General features: G+C 45.3%; 2 non-coding genes across 2 annotated transcripts; both read right to left on the bottom strand.

Moving 5' to 3' along the window:
• Positions 1-66: 66 nt before the first annotated feature.
• On the bottom strand, positions 67-229 carry LOC134899422 (U1 spliceosomal RNA). Its single transcript, XR_010173099.1, has one exon. It is a non-coding gene; the product is annotated as a U1 spliceosomal RNA (small nuclear RNA).
• A 152-nt stretch (positions 230-381) lies between these two features.
• LOC134898806 (U1 spliceosomal RNA) lies at positions 382-545 on the bottom strand. Its single transcript, XR_010172497.1, has one exon. It is a non-coding gene; the product is annotated as a U1 spliceosomal RNA (small nuclear RNA).
• Positions 546-12,455: the final 11,910 nt, after the last annotated feature.

Below are 12,455 nucleotides of genomic sequence, written 5' to 3'. Positions count from 1 at the left end.
GGCTCAAAAAAAAAAGAAGTGGAAACAGACTGCAAACTAGGCTGGAGAGAGACCTGAGACAAAGAGATCTGAATTATATGAAAGCCAACCAGTGGAAACACAAATTATGCAGTCAAGTTTCCCACATTTGGGGAAATCACAGGGGCAGCACACCCAGAGTGCAATGGGTGAGCCTTGCCCTGGGAGAAGCACCTTCATGATCATAGTATCTCACCTGGCAGATAAGTAGGAGTTGGGCTAGAGCTGGGGAGGGTCGCTGCTTGGGCACCCCCCTGTCAAGTAAAGGAGATCCAACTGAGGCAGCACAAGGGAACTCTCGAAAGAAGAACAAGGCTAGAGGAAGATCTGAGACAAAGAAATCTGACTTTTACCAGAGCTGACCAGAGGAAAGCACAAACACAGTCCCCCACTACCACAAATAATGCAGTCAAGTTTCCCACATTTGGGGAAATCACAGGGGTCAGCATACCCAGAATGCAATGAATGAACCTCACCCTGGGAGAACAATCTTCATGACCATGGTATCTCCTATGCAAAATAAGTATGATTTGGGATAGGGCTGGGGAGGGCCGATGCTCAGGCACATCTCTGTCAAGTAAAGAAGATTCAACTGAGGCAGCACAAGGGAACTCTCATCTGGGGACAACAACTGCAGGGAGAACACATATTTTCAGATGAACATGGGAGGGCAGAAGGCTGCCTAATACTGAAGCACCCCCAAACAACAAACCAAATGCAACAACTAGTGCAAGCATTCCTGGGGGAAGGCCTGCAGCAGATGGATTTGCATATGGTGATGTCATCCAAGCAGTGGGTCAAAGTTGGCTTCAACCCTCGTCTGCATATTAAAAGAGAAAAGGGGCATGCAGGGCATGGCGGCCTTTTGCGGCGCTTGGATGACCTATAGTTCGCATTAAACACCTCCACCCTCCTTCGGTGCGGGGCTCATGTTGGCTATGCCCCAGCCCCTGAAGCATTCAAGCTGATTTCTTGCAGAAGCTGGGCACTGTAACAGCTCCAGAGCTGCTCTGTATGGCAAGTAAAAGGGTGTGGGCCCTGCAGCACTACCTGTAGTTCGCATTGTGCGTTGGAAGGCACAAAGTAAGCAGATGGGAGAAGTCAGGATAGTGCGCAAGGGCATAGAAGGGAGCGGCTCAAGAAAAGAGAAGTGGAAACAGACATCAAACTAGGCTGGAGAGCTCTTCTGTCTATATTTTGCAAACCTGCTCTTGTCCTCTCCAGCTGCTCCATGTAGATTTGACGTCTGGAAAGGTGCATAACCCACTGACAAGCAGGCACACTCCTGCATGAGTTTTCTCTCTCACTAGCTGGATGATACACAATCATTTGCATGTGCTCCACCTCCGACACACCACCCACCCAACCACCCAGTGACCAGAGCCACCCACAAGCCAACTGGCTCCGTGATTTAATTTGCACAGTGTAGTCATCCAGGCAGCATGTCCTTCTCAATGGAAGGATCTCTGGTTCCATGGAATCTTCCACATTGGAATGCTGCGGAATAAAAGGATTTAAATATTCAGCTTGCTAGCATTCAATGTACCTGCGGCTTGGCTTTAGCACATGGGTCTTCATCCTGTGGCCCTCCAGCTGCTGTGAAACTACACATCCCAGCATGCCCTGCCACAGTTTTGCTATTAAGGTATGCTAAAACTGAGGCAGGGCATGCTGGGATGTGTAGTTCCACAGCAGCTGGAGGGTCGCAGGTTGAAGACCCATGTTCTAGCATGCCTGTTCTATGATGCATGTACCGTGATGTCACAATCAGCTTGGAATGGGGTGTCTAGCAGGCATTTGCTGACAGACACTTGAGGGAGACACACATCAGGAGATGCAGCATATCGGAGGTCTTCGATGCCTTTCCAGCAAATGCACACCACCTGCTGCTGGTCTGGACACAAAACAATGCCCACAATCGAAGTCCCAAAATGCCCAACTACAGGATTCATGTAAGTAGTGAATTTAGGAATTAATTTAGAAGTAGGAAATTAAGTTAGTTCACAAGTACATTCAAATTCAGATCTAAAGTCTAGGTAGGCCTCACGTCCTGGCAGCCCCCAGCACTTAAAAATGCCTTGATTAGAGGTAGAGAATTAAATGTAGATAAAAAGTAGACACAAAATAAGACTCCACAGAGCAGTTATCAGGTGTCTTTATCAATTGTTGCATTTAAAAAATCAAGCAATTAGGGAACACAATGTTGCAACAATGTAACCCTATTTGCAAAATAGTACTGAATAAGTTTGTCGATGTAAGACATTTGCAAAGGCGCATCCAAAACACGCTGGAAAATGCAACTGAATCTGTTTTTGGAGGCTAGAATAGGAAATGTGCATCGGTCCTACAAGTACTGAAAGCTCTTCTACCATCTCCCTTTTCTGAAAAGCCATTTAATATATGGTTCCCAGATAGGGGACATATCAGATATTGCCTTTCAAAAGCAGCAAATATCATACCACTTCTATTGCCATCAAAGATAAACATTGATTGTTTTCAGATATTGGATTGAAAAAGCAGTCTTTATTGACATAAAGAAGCAAAAAAACATACATAAACATTACACACATAAGTACTGTGTTGCAGCACAGATAAAACACAATACAAATGCTGTCGGTATAGTACAGTTCAAGAACTACAGCACAGGCCAGCCTACACTATAAATCATGAACTGCACTATACATTTAAACAATACAATAATACAACAGTTAATAAGGCTATGTGTGTGGAGTGTAAGAGGGTGAGGGAATCACAAGACCGAAGCTTTATTGTAACACAGACACACATAAGGGGAGGGGCAATAAATAGAAAGGTATCCTTTACTATAGAATGTAGTCCAATCCGACCTCTGTGCTCTTCCACAACTGAAAAACGGATAGTGTTCCCAAGCCTTCCATCCTGGAATATCTTTGGTCTTTCGCCAATGAAGAAAACAATCCCTCCCTCCAGCAGACCCTTCAACCACGATACAAGATCACAGCCAAAATGCCGAGAAGCGACTACACTTGAGCTTAACAAAAATGGCTAAAACTTAGTTGAGGAAAGTGCAGTGGACCAAAACATAAGCTGACACAATCATGGAGAATGTGCCAGCATATATGCTCTTCTATCTATATTTTGCAAACCTGCTCTTGTCCCCTCCAGCTGCTCTATGTAGATTTGACGTCTGGCAAGGTGCATAACCCACTGACAAGCAGGCACACTCCTGCATGAGTTTTCTCTCTCACTAGCTGGATGATACACAATCATTTGCATGTGCTCCACCTCCGACACACCACCCACCCAACCACCCAGTCACCAGAGCCACCCACAAACCAACCGGCTCCGTGATTTAATTTGCACAGTGTAGTCATTCAGGCAGCATGTCCTTCTCAATGGAAGGATCTCTGGTTCCATGGAATCTTCCACATTGGAATGCTGCGGAACAAAAAGGATTTAAATATTCAGCTTGCTAGCATTCAATGTACCTGCGGCTTGGCTCTAGCACATGGGTCTTCATCCTGTGGCCCTCCAGCTGCTGTGAAACTACACATCCCAGCATGCCCTGCCACAGTTTTGCTATTAAGGTATGCTAAAACTGAGGCAGGGCATGCTGGGATGTGTAGTTCCACAGCAGCTGGAGGGTCGCAGGTTGAAGACCCATGTTCTAGCATGCCTGTTCTATGATGCATGTACCGTGATGTCACAATCAGCTTGGAATGGGGTGTCTAGCAGGCATTTGCTGACAGACACTTGAGGGAGACACACATCAGGAGATGCAGCATATCGGAGGTCTTCGATGCCTTTCCAGCAAATGCACACCACCTGCTGCTGGTCTGGACACAAAACAATGCCCACAATCGAAGTCCCAAAATGCCCAACTACAGGATTCATGTAAGTAGTGGATTTAGGAATGAATTTAGAAGTAGGAAATTAAGTTAGTTCACAAGTACATTCAAATTCAGATCTAAAGTCTAGGTAGGCCTCACGTCCTGGCAGCCCCCAGCATTTAAAAATGCCTTGATTAGAGGTAGAGAATTAAATGTAGATAAGAAGTAGACACAAAATAAGACTCCACAGAGCAGTTATCAGGTGTCTTTATCAATTGTTGCATTTAAAAAATCAAGCAATTAGGGAACACAATGTTGCAACAATGTAACCCTATTTGCAAAATAGTACTAAATAAGTTTGTCGATGTAAGACATTTGCAAAGGCGCATCCAAAACACGCTGGAAAATGCAACTGAATCTGTTTTTGGAGGCTAGAATAGGAAATGAGCATCGGTCCTACAAGTACTGAAAGCTCTTCTCCCATCTCCCTTTTCTGAAAAGCCATTTAATATATGGTTCCCAGATAGGGGACATATCAGATATTGCCTTTAAAAAGCAGCAAATATCATACCACTTCTATTGCCATCAAAGATAAACATTGATTGTTTTCAGATATTGGATTGAAAAAGCAGTCTTTATTGACATAAAGAAGCAAAAAAACATACATAAACATTACACACATAAGTACCGTGTTGCAGCACAGCCAAAACACAATACAAATGCTGTCGGTATAGTACAGTTCAAGAACTACAGCACAGGCCAGCCTACACTATAAATCATGAACTGCACTATACATTTAAATACAATAATACAACAGTTAATAAGGCTATGGGTGTGGAGTGTAAGAGGGTGAAGGAATCACAAGCCCGAAGCTTTATTGAAAGACAGACACATATAAATGGAGGATTAATAAATACAAAGATATCCTTTACTATAGAATGTAGTCCAATCCGGTCTTTCAACTCTTCCACAACTGAAAAACGGATAGTGTTCCCAAGCCTTCCATCCTGGAATATCTTCAGTCTCTCGCCAATGAAGAAAACAATCCCTCCAGCAGACTCTTCAACCACGATACAAGATCACAGCCAAAAGGGCGAGAAGCAACTACACTTGCGTTTAACCAAAATGGCTAAAACTTAGTGAAGGAAAGTGCAGTGCACCAAAACATAAGCTGACACAATCATGGAGAATGCGCCAGCATATATGCTCTTCTATCTATATTTTGCAAACCTGCTCTTGTCCCCTCCAGCTGCTCCATGTAGATTTGACGCCTGGCAAGGTGCATAACCCACTGACAAGCAGGCACACTCCTGCATGAGTTTTCACTCTCACTAGCTGGATGATACACATTCATTTGCATGTGCTCCACCTCCGACACACCGCCCACCCAACCACCCAGTCACCAGAGCCACCCACAAGCCAACTGGCTCCGTGATTTAATTTGCACAGTGCAGTCATCAAGGCAGCATGTCCTTCTCAATGGAATAATCTCTGGTTACATGGAATCTTCCGCATTGGAATGCTGCGGAACAAAAATGATTTAAACATTCAGCTTGCTAGCATTCAATGTACCTGCGGCTTGGCTCTAGCACATGGGTCTTCATCCTGTGGCTCTCCAGCTGCTGTGAAACTACACATCCCAGCATGCCCTGCCACAGTTTTGCTATTAAGGTATGCTAAAACTGAGGCAGGGCATGCTGGTATATGTAGTTCCACAGCAGCTGGAGGGTCGCAGGTTGAAGACCCATATTCTAGCATGCCTGTTCTATGATGCATGTTCCGTGATGTCACAATCAGCTTGGAATGGGGTGTCTATCATGCATTTGCTGACAGCCACTTGAGGGAGACACACATCAGGAGATGCAGCATATCGGAGGTCTTCGATGCCTTTCCAGCAAATGCACACCACCAGCTGCTGGTCTGGACACAAAACAATGCCCACAATTGAAGGCTCAAAATGCCCAACTACAGGATTAATGTAAGTAGTGAATTTAGGAATGAATTTAGAAGTAGGAAATTAAGTTAGTTCACAAGTACATTCAAATTCAGATCTAAAGTCTAGGTAGGCCTCACGTCCTGGCAGCCCCCAGCATTTAAAAATGCCTTGATTAGAGGTAGGGAATTAAATGTAGATAAGAAGTAGACACAAAATAAGACTCCACAGAGCAATTATCAGGTGTCTTTATCAATTGTTGCATTTAAAAAAATCAAGCAATTAGGGAACACAATGTTGCGACAATGTAACCCTATTTGCAAAATAGTACTAAATAAGTTTGTCGATGTAAGATATTTGCAAAGGCGCAAACAAAACACGCTGGAAAATGCAACTGAATCTATTTTTGGAGGTTAGAATAGATGCAGGATCAAGTAGCTCAATGGGTAGGGTATTTGATTAGAATTCAACAGGTTATAGGTTTGAATCCAGGGTATGATAGTTTGAGGTGTTATTTAATAAAGTATGTTTATATATTAGTCACACATGGCTTACTTCAGTGGTTTCCAAACTTTTTTGAATCACGGCGCCCTAGAATATCAGAATTTTTTTCACGGCACCACTAGGCCAAAAATTTCTTATTGAGAAATTTAGAAAGAAATATTACATTAAGTTGATCACGTTTATATGTCATCCTAAAGGTCAGTTGTGTGGTGAGGGACAAGATTTGATTCTGTTTGGCCACATATTTTATGACTGGCAGCCACCAGCACTGGTTTTGCCTATTATATTGACCATGAATAATTTGAATTGGTCCTGGACCACCAACCCAGGGCACCCCTGCAAGTGTCCCGAGGCACCCCAGGGAGCCACGGCACACAGTTTGGGAACCTCTGGCTTACTTGTACAAATGGCATGTCACCAGTTAGTGCTGACTGCTGATATGCCATTTGCACAAACACGCCATGTGTGACTGTATATGCATTTAAGGAGGGCACCCCGGCAATACCACAAACCATTGAGTGTCAAGTATACTAGATATATCTTCATATCTCATGTGCTTTCTCTGAGACCAATCTTGTTATGCCCCTTCCCCACAAGGCATGCGCCTTTTGTCCATATTGCAAAAATGGGGAGGGGGGGGGGCATATAATTATCTGTCACAGGGCACCAAAAAGTCTAGTTATGGCTCTGGTATGCATTATGTAATCTGGCAGACCATATCTCCAACACTGGCTGGTTGGAATAGAGATCCGGTTATCTATGTGAGCACATGACCATCAACGATTTACTCTCAAACACTAGAAAATGGACAAAAATGGTCCCCTAAACAAATTGGTTAAATTTTGGGTTTAACCAATTTGTGTAATGACCATTTTTGACCACTTTTCTAGTGTTTGGGAGCAAATGGTTAATTGACATTTGCTCCTATACATTACCAGATTTTCATTCCATCCATCCAGACTGGATAGATAGCCTGACAGATAATTGTGTAGTGTACGCCCAGGATAACTGTCAGTTGTGCTTTCTTTTATGACGGCACATAAATGGGTGGGCAGATCCAGAGCAAGCACTGCCCACTCATGCATAGTTGTCAACTGATGTGAAGTTCCAGGGGGCAATCTCAGTTATAAAGAAAAGTATCTGGAAATTGTCCCTAGTTTAAAAAAAAAATAAAAAAAAATTGATCAACTCCATTTATTTAGTATGATATCCCAGGTGATAGGATGCCGGCAGTCAGAACAACATACTTTATTAAATAACACATCTCAAACTACCATACCCAGGATTCAAACCTATAACCTGTTGAATTCTAATCAAACACCCTACCTATTGAGCTATTTGATCCTGCATAAAAATTGTGAACATTATATGAAGCTATTGGTACTTTGAAAAAAAAAGTATCAGCATTACAACGCAGCAGATCCATGCAGTTTGCAGCCACACACTACATGTATCTGCTCAGCCACAATGCTGATTATTTCTTCACAAAGTACAAGGTAAGCTCCAAACAGAATTCTCTAGCTTAGAATTATGCCAAACCTAGAAGTCGGGCCCCCCACCCTGGGATCCCCCAGAGGGAGGCCTGCACCGTCATGCGGCAGGCTTGTCCGTTTTGGAAGCAGGCTGATAGGCAGCCCAGGCTTGCTTCAGTCTGGGCTTGGCAGGTCTGGAAGCATGAGCTTGCTTTGGGTATGCCTGACCTTGGGTACGCTTTACCTTGAGGATGAAAGGGCCAAGGGAAAGTACTTTTAGCCTTCTGCGTGGTAGGAGTCATACTAGGTAGGCAAGCTGTTTTAGCAGTAGCCAGATCAGCTACAATCTTATTGAGGTCTTCTCCAAAGAGAGTGTCTCCCTTGAAAGGAAGCACCTCCAGGGTTTTCTTGGAATCCATATCCACCGACCAGGATCTCAACCAGCTGTATAAAGTATTACCTTGGAACTGGCTCTCCACTCCCCATTATCTGGTTATCATGGCTTCCTCCGCCAGTGTCCAGACTCGCTTGCTGAAGCTCGGCCACTTCTTCCTAGCAGCAGGCTCCTGGATCACTGGGCAGCAGAGGTGCTTGGGAGCCGGAAGGGGGCGGAGCAATCAGGCAGGCAGTTGCAGTGCTGCCCAGCTATCTGTGGTGTGAGAAGAAGCAGGGGCACCCCACCGCTGGCAGTGCTGCAGCTAGCGGTGGTGGCAGCGGCGAGGCTGCTGGGCTGGGTCTTGAAAAAGGTGGAAAGAAGGGTGTTACGGCATGGAATGTACAAACTGCGAGACCCTGCTGGTAGCGCCTTTGTCTATTTAGTAGGAAGGGCACGTAACAGCCGGAGGGCAATGGAGGAAGCCCCTTTAGGGCTGGAGCCCGGCGGCAACTGACTCCGTTGTCTCTGGCAGTTCCGCCCCTGGACTAGAGGAATGGTCAAGAACATGGCAACATTTAATGCCAAAAAATGCAAAATCATACACGTCTCAAAAATACAAAGGCTAACTATAATATTAAGGGCATTATAATGGCAAGAGGAAAGCTATCTAAGTATTACTATTTCAGGTGAGCAATGTAACAAAGCAATAGGAAAGGCAAGTCAGATGCTTGTTTGCATAGGTAAAGAACCAGTAGCAGAAAAAAGTAATACAGGTTGAGTATCCCATATCCAAATATTCCGAAATACGGAATATTCCGAAATACGGACTTTTTTGAGTGAGACTGAGATAGTGAAACCTTTGTTTTTTGATGGCTCAGTGTACACAAACTTTGTTTAATACTCAAAGTTATTAAAAATATTGTATTAAATGAACTTCAGACTGTGTGTATAAGGTGTATATGACACATAAATGAATTCTGTGAATGTACACACACTTTGTTTAATGCACAAAGTTATAAAAAATATTGGCTAAAATGACCTTCAGGCTGTGTGTATATGGTATATATGAAACATAAATGCATTCTGTGCTTAGATTTAGGTCCCATCACCATAATATCTCGTTATGGTATGCAATTATTCCAAAATACAGAAAAATCCGATATCCAAAATTCCTCTGGTCCCAAGCATTTTGGATAAGGGATACTCAACCTGTAATGCCACTGTATAGGTCCTTGGTACAGCCACATTTAGAATCCTGTGTTCAGTTCCAGAAGCCATATCTCAAGTCCTGTTGGAGAAAGAGCACTATATAAATAAATAGTATCAAAATTTGTTTCACGGCACCCCTAGGCCAAAGTTTTTTTTATTGAGAAATTCAGAAAAAAATATAAAATTAAGTAAATTGTGTCTATAGCATGTCATCCTCAGGTTCAGTTATGTTGTGAGGGAATGGTTTTGCCAATTTAATAAAGTATAAATAATTTTAATTGGTCCTGGACCACCAAACTATGCTACCAGTGCAAGAACCCCAGTTTGGAAACTACTGCCATAAAATAAACCTTTTTTGTTTTTTTTAAACTACATGTAATACACCTTAGATCTCAGTTCCTAAAAGGTTTTAAACCCTTGCATACAGTAAACTACACATATTTAAAAATCCTACACCGGGCACAAGTGCTCACGGGCCAATTTCATGGCAGTCTCGGATAGTAGGGCATTGTGGATTCACCAAGGGAATGCTGATGCTGACTCCAAGAAGCCTCTTCAAGATCGCAGGAGCAGAGTCCTCTGCTTCTGCCAAATCCACTGCATGACGCTGGGGCTCTCTTGCAGGAGCCCACACCAGTGGGGGGCACCAGGGGCGGAACTACTGGCAGGGCAGGCAGTGCATTGCACTGGGGCCCCGCCGCACTCAAGGGCCCACAGCCGCCGGCATTACAATGAGTCACAATGACTCATTGTATCATGCCGCAGCCGCACACCAGCGCTCCCGTCAGGTCTGCGTCCTGCGACTCCCGCCGCCCGCCCGTCGTAACGAACAGATCAGGCCAGGGCACTACGGGCAGCAGCCGCAGCACCAGACACGCTGCCGCCTCTGTAACACACGAAGAGGGAGGAGGGTCGCTTGGAGATGAGAGGAGCAGCGGCACGGGCGGGAGGAGGAGGAGGAGGGAGGTGAAGGAAGGAGCCGCAGCAGCGCTTTGTTACTGGTGGAGGCGCTGCTGCTGCTGCCCCTCTGCTTCACTATAGGCTGTCTTCCGAGAACAGCCTATAGTGAAGCAGAGGGGCAGCAGCAGCAGCGCCTCCACCAATAAGACAGCGCTGCTGCGGCTCCCTCCTCCACCTCCCTCCTCCTCCTTCTCTACTGCCCGGGAATCGTCAAGCTGCACGAGGAGCCTGAGCCAGCGGAGAGGGTAAGTATAATTCTTCTTTCTTTCTTTCTTTCTTTCTTTCTTTCTTTCTTTCTTTCTTTCTTTCTTTCTTTCTTTCTTTCGTCTCTTTCTTTCTTTGTTGGGACTGCCTGCCGCTATGTGTAAAAAGGGGGAATCTGCCTGCCGCTATGTGTAAAAAGGGGGAATCTGCCTGCCGCTATGTGTAAAAAGGGGGAATCTGCCTGCCGCTATGTGTAAAAAGGGGGAATCTGCCTGCAGCTATGTGTAAAAGGGGGGAATCTGCCTGCAGCTATGTGTTAAAAGGGGGAATCTGCCTGCAGCTATGTGTAAAAAGGGGGACTGCCTGCCGCAATGTGTAAAAAGGGGGAATCTGCCTGCCGCTATGTGTAAAAAGGGGGAATCTGCCTGCAGCTATGTGTAAAAAGGGGGACTGCCTGCCGCAATGTGTAAAAAGGGGGAATCTGCCTGCCGCAATGTGTAAAAAGGGGGAAGCTGCTTGCCGCAATGTGTAAAAAGGGGGAATCTGCTTGCCGCAATGTGTAACAAGGGGGAATCTGCCTGCCGTAATGTGTAACAAGGGGGATGCTGTCTGCCGTAATGTGTAACAAGGGCACGCTGTCTGCCATAATGTGTAACAAGGGCAAGCTGTCTGCTGTAATGTGTAACAAGGGCAAGCTGTCTGCTGTAATGTGTAAAAAGTGTACGATGTCTGCCATTATGTGTAACAAGGGCAGGCTGACTGCTGTTATGTGAAAAAAAGTGTACGCTGTCTGCCGCTATGTTTAACAAGGGCAGGCTGTCTGCCGTTATGTGTAAAAAGTGTACGCTGTCTGCCGCTATGTTTAACAAGGGCAGGCTGTCTGCCGTTATGTGAAAAAAATGTACGCTGTCTGCCGCTATGTGTAACAAGGGCACGCTGTCTGCCGTTGTGTAAAAAAGGGGGATGCTGTCTGCCGTAATGTGTAAAAAGGGGACGCTGTCTGCTGTAATGTGTAAAAAGAGGACGCTGTCTGCTGTAATGTGTAAAAAGAGGAATCTGTCCGCCGTAAGGTGTAAAAGGGTCTCTACCTGGTGTAGTGGTGCTACTGTGCGGCGTAATTTGAATAATGGAGACTACTGTGCACCGTTTTATGAATTGGTATTATTTTGTGGCCACACCCCTTAACCACGAAGCCACGCCACTATGTTTTTTTGCGCGCGCCTACGGCGCGCACTGCCCCTGTTTTGCATGCAGGGGTGGGGCTCCAATGCCGTTTCTTGCACACACTGCTAAAATGTCTAGTTACGGCACTGTTGCTAGGTATCCACTTCCCTGAGCAGGCCCCCCTAACCAGATCCTCTCCAGGGGTGAGGGGGTGGACTTGGATGGGAAGGGAAGGGGGGGGGGCCCAAGCCATTTTGTCGCACATGGGCCCACTGCTCGCTAGTTCCACCACTGGGGGGCACGTCTAAAACTCTTCAGTCAGTTCTGGATTCATTCGGACCTGGACTCGTGGGTTTTACAAATAGTGTCCCAAGGGTACAAACTGGGGTTTCAAGAAGTTCCCCCTCACCGATTGTTCAAATCAGCCTTAGTCAGCAGGGAGAAGGTTTTTATTCAAGCCTCTTCGTGGTCCCGAAGCCGGACGGCTCAGTCAGACCAATCTTAAATCTGAAATCCCTTAATTTCTACCTAAAGAAATTCAATTTCAAGATGGAATCTCTCAGGGTAGTGATCTCCAGTCCGGGGGATAAAGGAGATTTCCTGGTTTTGGTAGACATAAAGGATGCCTACTTACATGTTCCTGACACAGAAGAGGTTTTCTTCTAGTGGAATGGCTCTGGAGATCCAGAGTCTGGTCAAACAAATTCTGAAACCAGCAAGAGTGTTAATCCATCAATGCATTCGGTTGCTGGGGAAGATGGTTGCGGCCTACGAGGCCATTCAGTTTGGCAGGCTCCATGCCAGAG

This window comes from Pseudophryne corroboree, chromosome 3, assembly GCF_028390025.1.
Source record: "Pseudophryne corroboree isolate aPseCor3 chromosome 3, aPseCor3.hap2, whole genome shotgun sequence".
Lineage (NCBI taxonomy): Eukaryota > Metazoa > Chordata > Amphibia > Anura > Myobatrachidae > Pseudophryne > Pseudophryne corroboree.
Note: the sequence above shows the minus strand (reverse complement) of the source record. Positions and strands in the feature narration are given on the sequence as shown.